The sequence below is a fragment of the Meriones unguiculatus genome, chromosome 3 (genome assembly GCF_030254825.1).
Source record: "Meriones unguiculatus strain TT.TT164.6M chromosome 3, Bangor_MerUng_6.1, whole genome shotgun sequence".
NCBI lineage: Eukaryota > Metazoa > Chordata > Mammalia > Rodentia > Muridae > Meriones > Meriones unguiculatus.
This window is the reverse complement of record NC_083351.1, coordinates 178,087,630-178,108,509: the sequence shown is the minus strand read 5'-3', so window position 1 is coordinate 178,108,509 and position 20,880 is coordinate 178,087,630. Positions and strand designations below refer to the sequence as shown.

Below are 20,880 nucleotides of genomic sequence, written 5' to 3'. Positions count from 1 at the left end.
ATCCCCAAAAGTGTCTCTTAATTTTGCTCCTGACAGCTCTGCTGTCTTACAGGTTCATTACAATGACAAAGAGAACGGGAGGCCAACCAAAGTTGGTTTGAGTCCTGGTTTAATAGCACTCCCTGGCTTACTCCTCTGCTGTCAACCCTAATGGGACCCTTAGCTACTATGTTTTTTTAACGTTTGGACCCTGCATCATAAATTGCCTGGTCGCATTTATTAGGGAAAGGATTAGTACAGTGCAAGTGCTTATGCTGAGGCAACATTGCCAAAGAGTAAACATGGGTGAAACTGAAGCAAAGGACTAAAATAAAATCTCAAATTACAGGCTAAGGTAACTGCCCTCTCCCCAACCTTCAACTAGCATTTCAGCCTCCATAGCCCACGATGCCAACGGTCCAATGGTCAGCGTTGAAGAAACTCCAGAAGATGGATCTCCGACCCTGTTAGTATTTTGGAACACAACCTGCTCCTGGGTTACCCAGCAACCTATGATGTCATCATGTGTCGCCAGCCAGGTGGCCACACCTGGAAGGCGTGGTTACCTTGCCCCTTAAAGGGCTAACCCCAAAAATATGGTCTCTTACACTCTCTTACTTTCCCTCTTACACTCTTACTTTCTCTCTCTTATACTCTTTCCCTTTCTCTCTCTTGGGGCACCCCTCTTTCCCCTTCCCTTTTCTCTCTCTCATGTCCTGCTTCCCCCTTTCTCCATACCCTCCTAATAAACGTCTTGCAGAGAATATGGGTTAACCAGCCTCACTGATTTTTAATAAATAATAACAAGTGCTTCTCCAGAGAACAGAGGAATGTAAAAGTTCCTGACATTGGCCATCTGCGAGGGCAGAGATAAGGAAGAGAACAAGCAGAGATCTCTACTAGGTGGAGAGAAAAATCACTGGCTGGTGCCTGGAAGATAAACTTTGTTTGGAAACTGGGCCAAATGGCCCCAATCCTTCTTGTGAATAGCTCCTGACCTTTGACCCAAAGCCTGTAGCCCTCACTCCTCAGAACACACACGGGATAAGTTAATCACTCTCCTACCTTTAACTGCAGCTATATCTCATATGGCAGGAAATTCCAAACTGTCTTGAAGATCAGATCGTCCCCAGATATTTACGACAGGGCTGACCAGACCTAAGGGTGCCCAGAACCAACCAATTATTTTAAAAGTTAAATACCTCATCCAATCCTGAATTGCCAAGACTTCAACCCCTGAAAATTACTGCACTTTGTCTTTTAAAAACCTAAGGCCTTTGTCTCCCAGTGCCTTGCTGACCAGCAGGGGTGACCCCATTGTGCAATGGTTAAAATAAACCTCTGTGATTTTGCATGGATGATTGATTGGTCTCCTGGGTTCTCTTCATCCTCCTCGGGAAGTTAGTGTCCCCTAGGGTCCCCCCTCTTGGGCCTAACAATGTCAGAAAGCTCACAACAAGCTTGTAACTCCAGTTCTAAGGATTTGACCCTACTCTGGCTTCCATGGGCACCTGCACACCTATCTCTCTCTCTTCTCTCTCACACACGCACACTTACACACATACAGTACGTAGTCAATGAGTAGTATTAGAAAAGGAATCCTTTCCTTACTTTTTGAGGAAGATGTCTCTACAGTGAACTTAAAACACTCAGAAACCATGTTCTCCACATGCTACCTTGGACGTCGTTGCACAGGCAGCCCAGGTTTGGTTAATTCTCAGGCCCAAACATTTTCAGAACGGTACACGCAGGCACGGGTTTCCACTAGTGACAGCATAGCTCCCTACCACGAGAGTCAGCCAGTCACTCGATGCCTGTGAAGCCAGTTTTCTTTTGGCTGTGACATCTAGGCAATGCTTCCTCCAGTACAAAGCTGCCTAATTTGCACTGAAAACTCTTTGTTCATGTGGTCACCAGTCAAGCATCTTGGCTAGGGCTTCCGGGTAATTTCCTGATGAGGCGATGGCCCAACATGCTCTCCATCAGTAACAAAGCTGCTTTGCCTTCTTACCTCCTCTGAGCTTGCTGTAGCAGCATTTTAAATCCCCTTCATCAACTTCTCCTTTGCACCCACAACTTGGCCAACTGGCCCAACAGGCCCCAGTTTTGGTTAAGCTCATTTCTGCTGTCTGCTTTAGAAACAGGGTTATGCTGGTCTCCAATGCACCAAGGGCTGAAGACTCGCAGGCATACAGCACCCCTCAAGGAAACCTTGGCTGCTTCCTTCCCTAGTCCTTTCTAGCATTTTGGCTTGAACTGAGGAACCTGTGATACTTTCACTTTGATACTTAGACCCACTGTAAGCTTATGAATGAATGGGCTTTAGAATGAAAATAACACTGGAAAGGAGGAGAGGCAGACTTTCCAGGCCTTATTTTCAAGTAAACTATCCCTTATGAGAAAGCCAAGATCAGACCTGTCGGCAAGGCATTGGACTCGGTTAACATTCTCCATGCAGCCATCAGCAGTGCCCCAACGGCTTCTCTAGTTTCAAACCACCTCCCTCTTTACTGCATTTGTTTATTTTAGAATCTGTGCTTTATGTAGGCATGCATCCGCCCACCCACTTGACAACACATACCAAGCACCTAATGAATGCTGGGTACCACTCTAAGGCTGGGTCTAAACTGTAAACAAAACTGATGGACCCTAAGCACTAATCTTTAGAAGGGCAGCAATGTATTTTAAATCTGCTTCGTCACTTACATCTAGCCCATCCCTTATGCTAAATTTCACAAAAATAACAAGCAATATATGAACTATAAATGTCTGATTAAAAACACTCCATTGCTTACAGGCACGATTAGTCGTAGTAAGTAATGCTGCTGCTGAACTGGAGTGCAGCGGGAGGGTTCCACTCATCAACAGGAGTAACCACTCAAAAACGCAGAGAGCTAACACACAACGGTACGTGACAAAGCCCTTCATTAGCTCAAACAGAGTGTTTAGCTCACAGGCACAGCGCCTCATGAGCTCCACTTATTCCCCCAGTGGACCTGGAGTCACCTTCTGTGTAAGCCAGTCTCCTGTTACCTAAGCCACGGTTGAATCAGAGAAACAGGGTGACTAGGAGGAGACAGAGACAAAGACAGTCAGAGTGGGGCCACTAAGCCGCTGTGAGAGATCACGTCATCTGAAGGTCACAGAAGAACGCAGAAGGAACCGTCAGCACCAAGAGCATCTGCTGGAGTCTACAAAGAGGCTCATGCTGGTCCAATGGCTTCAGCATGGAGGAAGCGTCTACCCTGCAGGAGACGTCCGCACCTTGCAGTACAGATGTAGACACAGCCCATCTAAGACACTGATTTACATACTTAAACCATAAAATACATACCATCAAATTTTGATAAATTTGAAACTTTTTGGAGATTATATGAAATGAAACAATCTGGACCCAGAATGATAAGTATTACATGCTTTCTCTCACGTGTAGACATCTGCGTGTGTGTGTGTGTTCATGTGTGCTTCTGTAGGACACAAAAATATCAGGGAGACTATAAAAGGATGGAGAAGTCTACAGGGCTGAGGGAGCAAAAAAACAAACAAGGATAATGGGGTGTGATTAGCATCAAAGCAGGGGGTAATTTGGAAGAAAGAAGAGGTCCACAAGAGGGAAGAAAAGACAGGGAAAAGTGGGTAGAATGAAGTTTTTGTTTGTTTGTTTTTTAAATAAAAATAGACACCACTGCTAATTTACAAAACACATTTTGAAAATATAATTACTTCCTACACTTAATTCTCTCTCTGGAATTAACTACTGCCAGAAATACACTTGCAGTTAGAGTCTAGTTAGTGTTTAATTTTTTTCTTAAAAACAAAACACCTTCCATTCCTAACCGTGTACAGAGATGTTTGGAGAGGCTTTAGTTACACTTGGTAAATCCTGATAGCAGCCACGATGCTCTTCCCAAGCCTGGGTAAGCGAGTGGTGTGCAGTGGCATGGTTAACACTGGCAGCCTAGCGGATCACTAGGTGAGCTAAAAAGCCAGTCTCAAAAGGCCTGATCCTAAGCTTCTAATATTAGGGCCCAAACTTCAACTAACAGGCACGCCCCTAACTGTGTCCCAGGACAGTCTGGGCTCAGCCCAGGCTAGCTTCTAACAGGGTAGACAGAAGGATCCCTGGGCATTTACCAGAGTTTCCATCAGCATTCTCAGAAAGCCATGAAACTGCCTCGCCACTCTGCCCTGGCGTCCAGGCTCCTTGCGTCCCTCCAGGTCCCTATTAACACAGACACACATCAGAGCCCCCCAGGCCTGCAAGCCCACCCCATTCCCATGGATGCTCCAGTTTACAACTTCCTCCTGGCACAGCTCCCGGCCCTTGGTAACTGGCAACTCTTTCCCCACCTTGGGTTGCTGCTCTGTCTGTCCCAGGGCGGCAGCCACGGCTATTGTGGAAATAGCCACATGACACCCTCTTTGCAGTAAGCCTTTCTTTTTTTGCCCAGGGACAGGGCTAGTCAGGTGCTTTCCCATGACTTAGCTCACACCCAACAACTGATGCTCATTCATTAGTTGCAGTTAATAGTTTATAAAGTACTAAAGATGATCAATAATCTATCACGAAAGTATACTTTCAAACACTCTCTGCTTCAAGAAAAGGACAAGGCTTCTTTAAAACTCCTTCTACTCGGGTCAGCAATTTCAAACTTTAAAATTATGAACTGCTATTAACTTGGTTTTTCAACTGTTAGTATGACATTAGTATACTAGTATACTAATTAGTATACTGTATAACATTAGTATTTAAGAACCAAATATCGGGCTTGGGATATAGCGCAGCCGGTGGAGAGGGCTTGTCTAAAGTGCAAAAAGCCTTGGGTTCAAAACATAGCACTGCATAAACCATGAGTTAACTTACTTTCACAAAGTATATTATAGAAATGGCGAGTCTTGAAAGAATGTACAACATGGGTTTAAAATGCAGAGTATGGGATCTTTCTTTGACTGTAAATATGAGCAAACCAAAACGTGTTCAAACTCCCTCAAAAGAGGGCTGCCCTCTACCCCAGGGGTGGAGGGAAAGGTGAGAACCGAAGGCTTTGTGGGGCTCTTGGCGAGGTGGAGATGGCGACAGCTTTCCTTTCTCCTACTGTCAAATTCAACATGAGCCCGAGCTGTACATGCTGTCTCTGATTTACACGGGAGTCCTTACATACTGGCAATAAATTCCCATAACAACTTGACTTTCTTAAAATGAATAGAGAATTTCTGACTTTTATAAGCATATTTTGTGTTATCTCTCAATAAGAGAGCTTAGTAGTTAAACTGACATTTTTAAGCATGATTGCATTCAAAGTTCAAAATCTAATACATAATAACTGGTGATTTGTTAGAATGAATGCTTACCTTCTGAAAGAAATTACAGTAATCTCTTCTTAAAATGTAGATCGCTACTTCTCTTAATCCTTCCAGTTTGTACATATTGGCCAAGTTCAGTATCCGACTAAGACAGACAGATATTAACTGGAAATTCTCAAATGCAAAATCAAAGTATACTATATAATAATTTCTTAATAATATAGTATGTCCAGAAAAAAAGAGTCTGAATATAAGTCTAACGCTTTACATACGCGGGCCACAGTTGTCAGTGCTAACGGAATCCGCTTTGCGGCAAGGAGGAGGAAGACTCTGGAGATGTCTCAATTTCCCCACATCTCAGCGACATACAGAGAAGAGGAAGGCGCTCTAAAGGCTGCAATCTTTTTAGATGTTTATTTTGTGTATGAGTGCTTTGCCTGTATTTGTCTGTATGCCACATGCTTGCTTGATACCCTTGGAGGCCAGCAGAGCCCAGGATCTTCTGAGCAGGGGCTGCAGATGGGTTAAGCCTCCTTGTGGTGATGGGAACTGAACCTGCCTCCTCCACAAGAGCAACACGTGCTCTTAACCACTGAGACATCTTTCTAGCCTCACACTTAGATATTCCAAACATAATCAAAATACAGAAAAGTACACAACAAAAGTGAAGCTTCTACTTCAATGACTCTTTGTAAAATAGTTCAACAAAACAGAACCTACAGAACTTTCATGCTTACACTTACTGAAAAGTAAAACACACCCAACATTAGCTTTGTCTGGAAAGTCCAAAGTCCCTCTGTACAGAAAATACATCCTAACGCTCACGTCTGCACGGGTTATACTGTAAGAAAAAATAACTCTCAAATCCAGACGCAACTGAGGTTTAGCCAATACCAACGGTATAGTCTACTTTCCCACAAACTTCAGGTTCTCACCTTTATTCTTCAAATAACACCATGTAAGCATATCATTAATTTAAAATCAGCAGCCACACTGGGTATGGCAGGGCACACCTTTAAACACAGCCCTTGGGGAGAAGAGGCAGGGATCTCCAAGCTCAACAGCTTTGTCCATGTAGCGAATTTTTCACCAGCCAGAGCTACATAGTGAAAAAATAAACCAAAACATTAACCAATTAAATTCAATTAAAAAAACTGAATCAAAAAATAACACAAGGTTGGCGAGCTGGCTCGGTGGTTGGGTGGTTGAGTTCCCGCTGCTCTTACAGAGGCCCTGGCTCAGTTTCCAGGATTCGTACAGTAGCTCACAACCACCCTCACCTCCAGTCCTATGGCATCCAACACCCTGTTCCCACCTCTGCGGGAACCAGGCACACACATGGTGTTTTCCTGTTCTAATTTTGAGCATGTGTGTGTGCAAAACACTCACATGTAAAAAATAAAAATAAATCTAAAAAATTAAAAAAAAAACAACAAAAATATCCTCAGCAGCTATGGATAGATATTAAAATGTTATGTTTTAAAGTCTTTTCCTTACTCTTTGGGAATTCCATACGGTATAATTTTGTTTTTATCATATTCTGTCCCATCCCTGAAGTCCTCCCAGATCCCCCCAATTTCATGTTCTTTTTTTCTTAAAACAACAAAAGCCACAAAAGAAAAAAGCCACTAAATCGTGCCGTAATGTGTGCTGGCCTGAGCGTGGGGCCTGCTCTGGAGTGTGCTGACACACTCAGTGTCCCTCCGCTGAGGAAAAGTGATGCTCCTTCTAGCAGCTATCACTTGTGAACAGCTGCTTGGGTGGTGGGGGACTTGTGCCCTCCCCTCCTTCACTCAGGGGCTTATGTGGCTTGAGCTGGTGGGTGGCTTGTGCTGTCATAGTCTCTGCGTTCCTATGTGGATCTGCTTGGTTGTGTCTGGGAAATGTCGTTTCCTTAACATCTGGCTCCCCCAATCTCTCTGCAGAACTCTCTGAGGCTGGAGGGCCGAGGTGTGGTAAGGACACCCATTCAAGATGAGCACTCGAAGCTCCTCACTCTCTGCATGCTATCGGTTGTGGGTCTCTAAATTACCACCTACCTCGAGAATAACACACAAGCATAGCTGTATGCCCCAGGAGTCACTTTATTGCTGTGTTAATTTGCTGTTATTTGTTAATAACAGTACAAGTCTTCCTGTTAGGCCCTCTTCCCTATCCAGCCTCAAGTTCATTAACAGCGTCAGGTATGGGCTTCCCCCTCAGGGAGTGCGCCTTAATTTAAAACTTAACAGTAGCTGGTTTCTCCCCTAACACCCAGGCCGCTATTGCACTGCTGGGCGCGCTTGTCAGGCAGGACACTATCACAGCTTCCCAGGTTCACAGCTGGCTGAGGCCGAGGATTAATGTTCTCCTCTAGTCGCAGGTGTAGCACCTTCTAGCACTATGAAAGCCAGCCAGTGGACATGCGTACTAGCTACATTTTTCCATGTTCTAGCAGTAAGTGTGCAGTGTCTTCAGCAATAGGGTCTTAAGGTCAAGTTGTGTAACCAATAACACTGGCAATACCCTTTAATGCCTGGGGAAGGCCTAAGGACTCAATATGTAACCCATTCACAGTACTTGGGCTTTTATTTGATATCTTACAGTATGTAGTTGCAGTACTGTTCTCCTCATTATATGGTAAGTCTCTTAAAATCCATATGTATATGGATTCCTAATACATGTATCTATTAGGAAGCTTCGAAAACAGTAGATTCTCGCTGTTAAAAAGGCCTTTAGTGTTAGGTACACCTCCTGATGCTCTGCACCTGCCCTGCCCTGTCTACCACCCATTTAATTTCCTTATTCTGCTTTCCCTGTCATCTCTTCCTAAAGCAATAGTCTATGTCCCTTAGATCCCTCCTTTCCCCTGGTCCCCCACTAACCCTGTGGGTGCTCTAAATGACGCACACAGACGGAAAGCACAAATGCTGAGTCCACGCAGCAGAGACAGCATACCCTTGTCTTTCTGGGTCGGAGTCGCCTCACTCAGGATGGCTGTTTCCAGCCCCACCCACTTAACCGCAAGTCTCACTTTAACAGCTTAACACTGCCCCACTGTGGACCTCATTTTCACACCAATCATTGGCTGACAGACATCTAGCTACTTCAATTCCTAGCAATTATGAGTGAAATAGCAACGAACGTGGATGAGCTCTGTAGTGCAGTCTCTTGGGCATATGCCCAAGAGCTGTACAGCAGGATCTTTTGGTAGATTTATTTTCAGCTTTTTGAGGAAATACCACACTGATTTTCAAACACATTTTCATTCCCAGCAGCAATGGAAAAGTTTTCCTTTTACCCCAAATCCTAGCCAGCACGAACTGTCATTTGTTTTGTTGATCTTGGCCACTCTGAGCGGGGTAAAATGAAATCTCAGTGGAGTTTTAGCTTGTGTTTCTCTGGTGGGTAAGATGTTGAACATTTTAGAAGAGTTTCTCAGCCATTTATGGTTTATCTTTAGCTCTATACCCCATTTTTACATAGGGTTAGTTGTTTTCTCGGTGTTCAGTCTTTCTTGAGTTCTCTGTATGGTTTAAGCACCCACCTTATGTCAGATGCGCAACTGGTAGAGCTCTTTCCCCATTCTGTAGGTTGCCTGTTTCCTGTAGACAGCGTCCTTCACTTTGCAGTCTCACAAGGCCCTGTTTGTTGTTGGTCTGAGTGCCTGTGCTGCAGAGCCCTGTTCAGACAGCCCTTTCTGGTGCCAACGAGCTGAAGCCTAGTCCTACTTTCTTTCTACCAGATTCAGGACATCTGGTCTGAGGTGGAGGGCTCTGGTTCTGACTAGGATGATAAATGTGGGTCTGTTTGCTTTCTCTTCATGTTGCCGTCTGGGCTGACCAGAGCATTTGCTGAGGGTGCTGTCTGCTCTCCAGTGTGTAGCTCTGGGCTGTCTAAGTATCTTTGATAAATAGTATCTCTTCTCAGTATCTTTGATAAATAGCCTCTGGCTTTACTTAAAATGAACATTTTTGTTCACTAGAAGGATCCTTGCTACACATAAAAAAAAAAAATCTTAATTACAATTTACCAGAGGCTCTAGCTTGGCTGCTATCCTGAATTAGGTGAAAGAATAAAAAAAAGACTTAAGAATTTGAGCTGGGGGTGGTGGCCCACACCTGTAATCTCAGCGCTCACAGCACTCAGGGAGGCAGAGGCAGGTGGAGCTCAGTAAATTTGAGGCCAGCCAAGGCTACACAGAGAAACCCTGTCTTGAAAAACAAAACAAAACAAAACAAAACAAAACAAAACAAAACAAAAAAAAAACCCAAACCAAACCAAAACAAAACAAAAAGTTACATTTGTAGTAATATATGTTTACTGACTCTGAAGTGGCCACCTCTGCTATGGTGCGAACATGGTTCATTCTCTAAAATTCACGCTGAGACTTAATCCCCATGACAAGACAGTCAAGGAACAGCCCAGTGCTGAGGGCTCTGCACTCATATGGATTAACAGATTGTCTTCAGAGCAGACCACTTGGGGATCTGCCAGCGTAAAGAAACCATCAGATGCACAGCATCAGTCCTGCACCAGAACAACAGTTTGGGATTTTAAGCTTGAGGGAGGACGGCAATGTAAAAATCTCACTGGCTGAGCAGACAGGTCAGAAGTTCTGATACAGGAATAAGCTCACAGGATGAAAGACCAACAAATAAGGACAGAAATGATGGAAAACATGGAAGAAGCCTGGTTAAGCTCAGACTCAGCCTTGCAGGTCACAATACAGAGTCTCCGTTTAACTCTTAATCTGAGGAAAAGTCATGGGAGGATTTCAGGCAGGAGAGAAAGATGATTTATATAATCCCCTAAAACTAAGGGAGATGAAGGATTCCAAATTCACACTTCACAGCCACCACAGCCACCTCTGCATACCTTTGATTCATAAAAAAGGAAATGCTTGGAGTTCCTTCATAGAAATGCTGGTCTACGGTTCAAGTCTATGTTTCTCTTCCTCTCATTCGGATTCCCTTCCAGCTTTAAGGCATGAGTAAAACCATGATTATAGGACTCTACTCTCAAAAATTATTAGGTGTATAACCATGCAAGTGAGAGACTCATACAGTAAAACATTTAGACATTGAAGAAAGAAACTGAAGAAGAAAAGAGAGGATAGAAATATCACCCACGCTCATGGATTGGTAGTACAAATAGAGAGAAAATAGCCACCCTACCAAAATCAATCTACAGAGTCTTTGAATTCCCCTATGAAAATTCCAAAGGAACTCTTCACAGAAATTGAAAAAATAATCCTAAACTTCATACATAAACACAAACAGTCCAAGACAGCGAAAACACACCTAATAATAAAGGGACTGCGGGAAGGATGTTACCACCCCCAATCTCAAACTGTACCCCAGAGCTAGAGTAAGGAAAACAGCACAGTGCTGGACAACAACAGTAAACAAAACCGCACAGTGCTGGGCAAAAGCAGTCACTGACCAGCAGAATCAAACTGGAAACCCACATCTAAGTCCACACACGGATACCTTGCTTTTTTAAAAAGAGAAACCAAAACTACACACTAGAGGAAAGGCAGCAGCCGATGCTGGCCACAATGGATGGCTGTGTGCAGAGGAGCAGATAAACCCTGTTTATCACTCTTAACAAAACTCAACTCCACATAAATCAAGGCCATTAACCTCAGGCCAGACACACTGAATCCTAACTCTGACAGAAGAGAAGGTGGGGAACAGGCTTCATTTCTTGGCACAGGAAAAAGACTTTCTGAACAGAGAGCTAATAGCACAGCCATGAATAACAACAATTAATAAACAGACCTCGTGAAACTGAAAAGCTTCTGCATGGCAAAGGACACCATTATTCAAACAATGTGGCAGGTTACAGAATAGGAAAGATCTTTACCAATTAATCGTCCTCAAATATCTGTAATATACAAACAAACAGAAAAATCCACCACTGGACATCAAGAAGACAAATGACCTCATTGAAGGACAAATACAAAGCAGAAGAAAGCAGACAGAAGATGAGCCTACGTACAGCCCCCAAACCACGAGTGGCTGAGGAACAAGTGAAAAAAGTTCAGCCTCCTTAGTTATCAGGGAAGTGCAAATCAAATCAAAAGTTTCCTGAGATTGTGACACCATTCTGACCTCAGTCAGAATGGTCAAGATCAAGACAAGAAATGGCAGCTCCTGCTGGCAGGGATGAAGGGGGCAGGGTGGGGGGCGCAGGGACAGACACCCTTGTCCACTGCTATGGAAACCAGGGTGACAGTTTCTCCAGAAACGGAAGAGATGTATGTCAGGACCCAGCTCTAACACCTGCGGTGGCAATTCTTGGTGTCCTGTGCTCACAGGACTTTTAAATCCATCTCAAGGATGCCATCTCAACAGCCTGGTAGATCTTTCAGGTTGGTTTAAGATTTTCAAATTTTTATTTATGTGTCTATGTGCTGGTGCCCGTGACATCCAGAGGAGGACATCAGAGCTGGAGCTGCACACACCTGTGAGTGCTGGGAGCCGTCATGGGGGCTCTGGAGAGCAAGAAGGTGTGTAATGACCTGAGCAATCTCTCCAGACTCTTCAAGCTGTATTTCAACAGCAATAACAAACTGTGTCCACAGAGCTACCTTTTCACTCCTGTTACCAATAGGATAACAAAGTTTCTGCCATTTAAAATACCCTATAATCTAGCCAGGCACAGTGCCACACACCTGTGATCCCAGCACTCAGGAGGCAGAGACAAAGGCAGAGGATCTCTGTGAGTTCGAGGCCAGCCTGGGCTACAGAGCAAGTCCAGGACTGCTAGGGCTAAAACAGAGAAACCCTGACTTGAAAAACTAAATCAATGAAACAAACAATCCTCCCCGAACATGTACCCCCTAATCTGAATGTGCCCGTCATGAATGGCCTGCCTCTCCCATCCAGTGGGACGTGCCAACCTTCGCAGGTGGAGATGAGGCCACTAGGATGAGCGAGCCTGCGTCCCGCACTGTGAGAACCCAGACTTGTTCAGCCACTCAGCGGCTATTCTGTCCCGAGCACTCTCACGGACAATGTCTGTACAACATGACCTCCACTGCCTCACAAAACCTCACTGTGAAGTCCCAGCACGGTACACAGGAAGAACACCTTGTGCATGTGTCACGTGTAATCACGCACAGTCGCGCCGCCTTCGTCAGCAACCTTACGCTTACTTAGCTGTGGAGAGAAACACACTCTAGGGAAAGGCCAGCCACTCAGGACTGCAGCAAAGTACCTAGACCTGGCACTCAAGATGGCCCTGAAGAAAGAGGGTGAGAGCGGGGGAGGGGCACTCGCACTATGCAAACAGAGTTAAGAAATTCTTCACTTTGACCTCTTGAAGCACAATCTTATTTGTCTTGCGCAAGCCCTCTATGTTTATGAGCCCGAGAAAACAAGCCACCCAGTGAGGTCCCCAACCCACAAGGCAGCTCACAGCCACCCGAGGCCAGTCTCTGGGTACCCGACACCCTCTCACGGCCTGTGGGCACCAGGCACACTCACTGCACACACAGGCACTAATACACAGAAGAAATCAACTTTACAAAAAGGGAAAGAGGCGAAAATCGCTGTCAATGAGTGTGAGGACACGCTTTCCGGCAGAGAGTGTGCGCTCCGGCTGTGTGCAGCAAAGGCTGTGTTCTCGGCGAGGAGCCGGCCAACGAGGCTTCCTTTCGAATTTGCAAGGTGTCTCCTCAAACAGAGCATTGGTCAGTTATTCAACCCCATGTGCTCACTCCCTGCTCGGCACTGGCCTTCACTAAAGGTGTGAATGCAGCGCTGAGTCACAACAGCATCCGGAGGAGGATGGGCTGGACCAGTGGAGACAGGGGAAGGGAGGGTCTTCAGAGATGGCTCGCTGGCACATCTCCATGCACACACATGCTCTCTCACACACACTCACACATGCACACATACATACACACATGTATATGTACTAGGAAATAAGCAGAACATGACCACTGGTGTTGGGCACACTAAGAGAAAAGGCAGAAGGGGAAATGGAGCCTGGAGTTTGAACTTCCCACCAGGGAGACTGTCCGAGTAGGAGGAACCCGGAGGGGGAGAAGTGCAGCTTCCCAGCACTGTGCTGGCTTGACAGGGCACTACTGTTACAACTCGTGCACACTAAAAAGGAGTGGTGGTAGGCAGCCCAGGATTCGAGTGTGAATCCTGACAGTGAAGCTGAACACAGGCACATCTTGTGCGGACAGCTTTGAACCAGGCAGCATGAACACACAGTGACCATGCCTACCTGCCGCCTGGAACAAGAGACATGCTGTCTACAGTAAAGTAACATCACCCAGGAGTCACAGGTCGGCGCTGCCTGGGTTACAGCAGTGTGACACAAGCCTGGTCACTGGACAGGAGGAAGCTCAGCTGAGATGTCTCTGTATGACTGGGCTGCAGGCACGGCTGAGGGCACTGTCTCCGTTAGTGATGACGGGGCGGGCCCCGCCCACTGTGGGTGGAGCCATCCCTGGCTGGTGGTCCTGTTCTGTGAGCAAGCAGCTGAACCAACCCCGGGAGCAAGCCAGTGAGCAGCACCCTCCGTGGCCTCTGCATCAGCTCCTGCCTCCAGGTTCCTGCCCTGCCTGAGCTCCTGTCCTGACTCCCTCAGTGATGAGCAGTGATGAGTGAGTAGAATAAACCCTTTCCTCCCCAAGTTGCTCTGGTCATAGTGTTTCATGATAGAAACAAAAACATCAACTAGTTCACAGGTCACAGTGCAAATTTTCAGTAAAATGCCAAAAAAAGTCAAGAAATCACCAGCAATAAAACAGTAATGAATGGGCGGGTGGTTAAAAAAAAATCTTATCTAGTATTGAAAAACGGTCAGAAACAGAAATACATGTAGCAAAAAAAAAAAAAAAGCATGACCGCATGACTTGTGCATCAAACTTAAACAGAACATTGGGCATAAACTCAGTGACCCAGTCCATCCATCAACTTGACTTTCGACCCTAATTCTCGACTCTCAAGTGCTTTTAGTACACACAGGACACACACAGCTCAAACAAGCAACAAGAAAAAAACCAAACAACAAAACAACAACAACAAAAACCCAAGAGAAAACGAAAGGCATAATTTCAAACAGCACAAGGTCACAGACTAGAAACCAGCCGTCATTAAGACACTGTGGTGTTGATGAGAGAGGGAGTGGGTCAACAGACTAGAAGTGAGTGCATGCGTGCATGTGTGTGTGTGTGCAGAGAGAGAGAGACAGAGAGAGTTGGTGGGAATCTTTTCATCAGTGGTGTTAGGAAAAGACAGACTCACTGGATGTTTGTGAAGGAATGAGACAACACTTCACGCCATTTACAGAAAATAGCCCACAACAGAACCACCAATAAATGCACAAGTTAGTAGAAAATCTCTGAAGAAAGGAAAGCACAGTTGGAAAACTTTAACTTTGAAATAGGTGAAGATTCGTATGTCTTATCTGTATCTCGTGTGAAGCGTTCTGCTTGCATGTGTCTGTGTGTCACGCACACGTAGAGTCGAGAAGGGGGTGTAGGATTCGAGGGGAAGTCATGGGCAACCAGGAGCCACTGAGCCACCTGTCTAGCGTGGAGGGAGTTCTGAGGCCTGAAGATGCACACCTCCTTCAAGAACGTTAGCATTTCACCAGGACAGACATTCTCAGCAGAATCCTCTTTAAGTGAAATAATGACTGCTCTGTGGTTGCACGGAAACCGAACCAGAAACTGACAATGGATATCTAGTGAAAATTCCCTGACACTGCAGTTAAACACTATGGACAGCACACTGGTAAGGAACTTTTAAAAACTCAGGATTTGGGGCTAGAGAGGCAGTTCAGAGGGTAAGAGCACTGGCTGTCCTTCCGGTGGACCTGGGTTTGATCCCCAGGACCCCAAAGGCGGCTCACACCCATCTGTAACTTTAGTTCCAGGGGGCATGGTGGAACACAGCTGTAAACCTTAGTGCTTAGATGAGTGGGAGATGGCCAGATTCTAGGGGCCAGTGGCCAGCCAGTGCACTGAACTGGAAAGTCCAGTGAGGCCCTGTGCCGGAATTCACAGCGCAGGAGCCGCAGGATGGCGCAGGGGCCGCAGGATGGTGAACTTGTTCACTATGCTGGTGACACTTGATGGCTCAATCTCTGTGGCCCAGAGGGTGGAAGGGGGCACTGGCTCCCACAGACTGTGCTCTGCCCTCTACCAATATACCCTGGCACACACCTATGCACACACACACACTAGCAGTGAGTGTAACTTTAGAAGGATGTAAGGTGGGTGGCCACAGAGGAAGATGTGTGAGGTTGACCTCTCTCTCTCTCTCTCTCTCTCTCTCTCTCTCTCTCTCTCTCTCTCTCTCTCTCTCTCAGGTTCACATCAGTGATCTAAGAATTGCACTTTAAGGAGCAGAAGCCAGGCCTGGGCATGTGCCTGTAAGCAAGCGCTGGGAAGGCAGAGCTGGGAAGAGTGGCCCGGCTGTGGCCAGCGTCCGTCCACAGAGACCTCAGATGAGCAGCCAGCACGACAGGGCAAGGCTGCTCTCAAACAGAACAGAACCGGAAGCCTGAGGTAGGACAGAGGCCAAGTCTGCTGTGGGCCGCATGTGTGAGACAATCGTAAGCGGCATAGTTTGATCCCTTCCTAAGCACGGCGTCGAGAGCAAGACTGTGAACTCACTGCATCTGCGCAGCTCCCTGTGACCTGTGCAGTGACCTTTGGGGTTCACCCTCGGCCTTTGAGCAGTCTACAGCCACCCCAGAGTCGATGTGTGCTGGGTGTTCCAGGACGCATGCCTGTGCTGTGCAGCTACCACAGCCTCCCCACACTGTGTGTGCACTGTTCTCCTCTGCACTCTGCAGCTTGTTCCTTTACTGGATCTCGGATCTTGGTCATGGCAGCACGCACTCCTGTGCTCGGGCACTCCCCGAGAAGCCTGAGGCTCTCAGCTTCCTCTCAGCTGGGACTGACTGCCAGCGCTGGGGACCTGCTCAGTCCCTGAGTGTGGGGACTGCAGTGTCCCACTGCGCTCAGTTCACCAACAGTCTTCACAATACCGCTGGAGGTCCAGCCCCTCCGTGTACTTCATCTACACAAATATGCAGCAGTCATGACGCTGGCGTGGACGTCGTGAGAATGAACCCTTGGACTTGCACAGCTCAACACAGCCCCAGTAACAGCCTGCTGGAATCTAAGTCATCTTGATCAAGGCCACCTTCTCACAAGTCACTCTTGCCAGTGACTGAGCACAGTGGGGATGAGATGGGTGCCTTGGAAGGTCTGGGAGCCAGGCCTTTCTGACAGTGAACGCCTGGACATTTTCCAGAGTCCACGGGGACTTTCCCAGACACACACAGCAGCCTAAGGCACAGTGGTCTGGTCCCTCCATCAAAGTCCCATCGGCACCGGGGTCTACTGGCCCGCAGGCTTCTCTGTGCCCCTCCCCAGGCCTCGCCTGATCACTGCACAGATTCCCTGCACTATAATCTAATCCTGTGTCTACAGCTCTCACAGCATGTGAGCTCTCTCCAGAGAAAGCATTAAAAGATGCGGAGGCTTAAGCGATTACCCTGACTTGAAACAGAAACTGAGAAAGATTCCTTTTTAATTAGGACATCTGCCTCTGGTTAAAAAATAATGGATGGCATGGTATAGTAAGAATCTTTGATACATCCTTTTTATTTTCTAACATGTCAAAAACTATTTTCTTCTTTTGACTAAATTTAATTTCAACTGACAATACTGCTTCCGGCTCTACCCAGATGCCCTAATTTCCCCCTTGCAGTTGCACCAGGACAATGCGATTCCATACTTCCTAAGGTTAGCTGACCGAGAGCCGCTGCTCTATACTTCCCAATGTTAGCTGACCAAGACCCCCTGCTCCAGGCACAGCAATGGCCTGGCTTGCTCAGAAAAAGGGCATTGGAGTGCTCTTGCCTGAAGAGAGAGGTAGGAAAAGGCAGGTCGCTCTTTATTTAGCTCCACACAACAGATTAAGGTCCAACCCAGAACAGTGTAAATAGTTCCTGAAGACGTCGCCACTATGCACTCTACTTTGTGCAAATATTTTAAAGACTACCTTTTGGCTGCAGCTGTCACGGGTCTAGCCTTTTTAAGCTACACGGTAAGGCACACTTCCCTATCTGCTGATACAATACACCAAATTCACAGCTGACTAATCAAAACCATCAGGATTTCAAACAAGCGCATACATCACAGACTCTACCTGAAGTGACTGTGCAGACAGAGACTGCAGCTCAGGGCAGAACGCTGGGTTCCACCCACGCACCTCAAAAAAGGGCCCCCATTTACTTGTCTTTCACCTTAAGGCCAACCTTCCCTTAAAAACGATGACTCACTAACCAGGCTCTTCTTTCTTGCAAGAATGACAGATGTTTACCACATGGCTTCTAGCTCAAATTCCTCTAATACGAAAAAGGAACTAAAACTTCGGTGAATTCACCCGAGTGCAGGACTTGGCTACATCTCAGCACCTAGCATTACGCCTTCGTATTATTTAAGTGAGTCAACAGAAAGTTTTAAGTGCCCTCCCTAATTACCTTTCCAAAGCGCCCACCTCAGATGTCACTGGAGTGCTTTCTCCTTGTTTCCATACCACTGACTATACAATATTCATTAACTTCTGTCATCTGGACGACAAATCCAGATGGGAAGGGTACACTGGGAATGTACACAGATGATTTTGGGAAGGTACAAACTTAAGACAGAAGTGAGGCATAGCAGAAAATGACCTCTGGGCAGGTGCGCTGAGCTGAAGGTGGCCAGCAGGACTTCCGGAGGGAACCCAGGCATGGGAAGAGAGCTCGGCGAAGAGCCTCTCGTGTGTGTGCTCATCTGCCTCCTCTTGCTTTCAGTCTCCCCTTCACAAGCTCCTGGAAAGTTTGTGGCACCAAGGCACTTTGCCTCTTGCCTTTCTATCGCTCACATACCTGTCATCATTAAGTCTCTCCTGTTAGCAAGCTACCGCTAATAAAATAATTAATACAAAGATGTTCTTTTGTACAATAATGTGAAATGTTACAATTATTTCATAAGTACAGATGATTATCACTTTAAATAAAACTCCTGTAAAGAGCAAGGGACAGCAAATTTATTCTGTGATGGCACATACAGGCGCAGGCGCACAGCCACCGTGTCCTTGTTTGTCTCTTACTTGTGGTTTTCTAGGTCCTGGGGTAGGGGGGTGTCCCAGGTACCTACTATGTGTGCAGAACAGCTAACATCTGCTCTCGAAGTGTTAACACGTGGGCGTGCTTTCCTTGACTACCTGATCCAATCACGGGGCCTCTTACTCTATACTTATTATTAAAGAACTTCCCACTACTGATAAACGCTGAACTCGAATGCAAGTTCAGAAAGACCGATCACTGAGCCCACCACTTCTGGAAGGCTTCAGTTAACGTACGCAAAGATGCGCCGACAGTGGCCGGGCCCAGAGTACACACTGAGCTGACGCTGCACAGTTTATTCATCCCAAAGAGGGACAAGACACATCACAACTCAACAATTCATGTCTAGTAATATAATACTGAATGTTGAGAAAAAGAAAATGCCAGATCCCACGTGTCACGAAACTAAAATTAGGAATCACTACCTTGCTTTTTCAATAAAGTAATATAATAGAATCTTAATTATGTGACTCAGAAAATAAATGATCTTTAAAATGTAACATTCAATTTGTCTTGCTAAGTCTTAAAATAAATGAAATTTTAAATGAGTGGTCACAACAACATGGCTTTGTTTGAAGGTAGCTGGGTATAGCCTCAAAGTTATAACAGGAAATATGAGCTCCATATTTGGGATTCATCAGGTAATCAAGCAGAACGGAAACAGGGGCTGACGCAGCTGAGCTCCAAAATACAAAGCAGTGTGCTGCTCAGCAGTGAGAAGAGTGTCAGAAGAGAACACTACAGATGAAACCCTAGCAGGCCACAGGACTAATGCTGCCACCTCCCAGCCCTGAAGAAAAACCGCCCTTCACTTCTGACTGAGGTAGAGATGTTGGCATGATAGCCTGTCTGCTGGCCGACTCTCTGGCTGCACTGCCTCCCGAGTAGCCTCCGAGGAGCCCTGCAGGAGCGAGGCTGGGCAAGCTCTGCGGGAGGACAAGATAGCACTCTGCTCTGCTCCAATGTCCCAATGCTAGCCAGCGGCCTCCTTACCTGTGCGCTTTCAAGCTTTTCCCATCAGTGTCAGGCACGCCTGTCTCACACAAAGCTTCAGTAAATCTCCTCCTTGTTCAGATGCAGGTTCCAGGCCACAACCATCTATAAAGGAGAAGACAGAAGCGGCTCCTTTAACCTTATAAACACCCCCAGATTTCATTTTCTAATGCTATCAAGAGGTTTTCTTTACAATTATTTCAATTAGCTAAAATAGTTAAGCAGCAAAGTCAAAATAAAGTAAAAAATTAATCATTTTGAAATATGATTAATTTAATTAATTTAATCAACTTTGAAATATGTACTAATTAAATATAAATATAGCTTAAAATACAGTTACGTTCAAACATGTCAACACTGTATACCTGAACGACCTTCCTACATGACTGACTGATCAGCAAAAGAACCTTCCACAGTGCTGACGCTCTAACACTCAGGGCCTTGTCTCCTACGCTATGACTGGGGCCTTCCGGGCCCCCACAGGCCCATCTGTCAGAGGCCTACAACGTCCTGTCCCCTTGTTCTGCCAAGGAGGTCCTGGCCACGGACAGGGTGGGAACAGCGGGATCTCACGTCGCTCTACTGGCCAAGGATGGCATTCACCGTGACTGTCCCGGCCCACTAGGATCACAGGAATGTACCGCCACACCTGCTTTCCGTGGCCCTGGGAATCAGACCCCGGGCTTCTTACGTGTTAGGACGTGAACAGCCTGCTCTGCCCCTCGAGCTCCACCACTCAGTCCACTCTGTCCAGCAGAGACACACAGGAAAGTTTGAAAGTCCACAAGATGTGGGTGCCGGGATGCAAACCCGGGCCCCCTCATCAGGTGCTCCTAACTGCGGAACCGTTTCTCCAGCACTATCTTCCCACCTTCTCACTTAATACATTAACTACTTGGCCTCGACAGAAAGAACAGCATATGCTACTTCATGAATGTATGGCTCACAGGACATGAGGGTGGGTACAAACTCACCAGAGAACATTACAGCGCCTGCCGTGAGGCCAGCACTACCGGCAGCATGAAGATGTATAGAAAAATAAGTATTTCAAAAACTTTTCTGTAACAGTAAAATATAATATATAAAAATAAACATAGTAAAAGGAAAACTACCCAGTGACAGAAAAATGAATTGTATGCCATACCTCACATCCATGATGCAATGACTGGAGTATGATAGCACATGTGTGCTGCACTGCACTAAACCCAATATGATCCAAGACTATTTCTATGCTTTGAGACCCTGCACGATCAACCCCATCTCAGTAAGTGAAGCCGAACCTGGAAGTACACGGTTTCGATAATGCAGCCAAGCTAAGCAGTCACAGCAGCCCGCTCATCGGACTCTGCAGCCAACCGCATCTTTCTGTACTTCATCTCCGCGCTGGGTCACCGGGCTGTCCCTGCAGCTCTTTCCCTTGGTGTGCCGCGGCCCAACTAGTACCCGGCTGTTACGGTTTGAATGTGAAAT

The 20,880-nt window shown here is 46.3% G+C and overlaps 1 long non-coding RNA gene across 1 annotated transcript in view; it reads right to left on the bottom strand.

The window, feature by feature from the left end:
* LOC110549070 (uncharacterized) overlaps positions 1-20,880 on the bottom strand; it is a 52,254-nt gene that overhangs the window by 12,088 nt on the left and 19,286 nt on the right. The window contains exon 3 of the long non-coding RNA XR_002476439.2: positions 19,411-19,515. This is a non-coding gene — a long non-coding RNA (uncharacterized LOC110549070). The remainder of the gene's footprint in view (positions 1-19,410; positions 19,516-20,880) is intronic.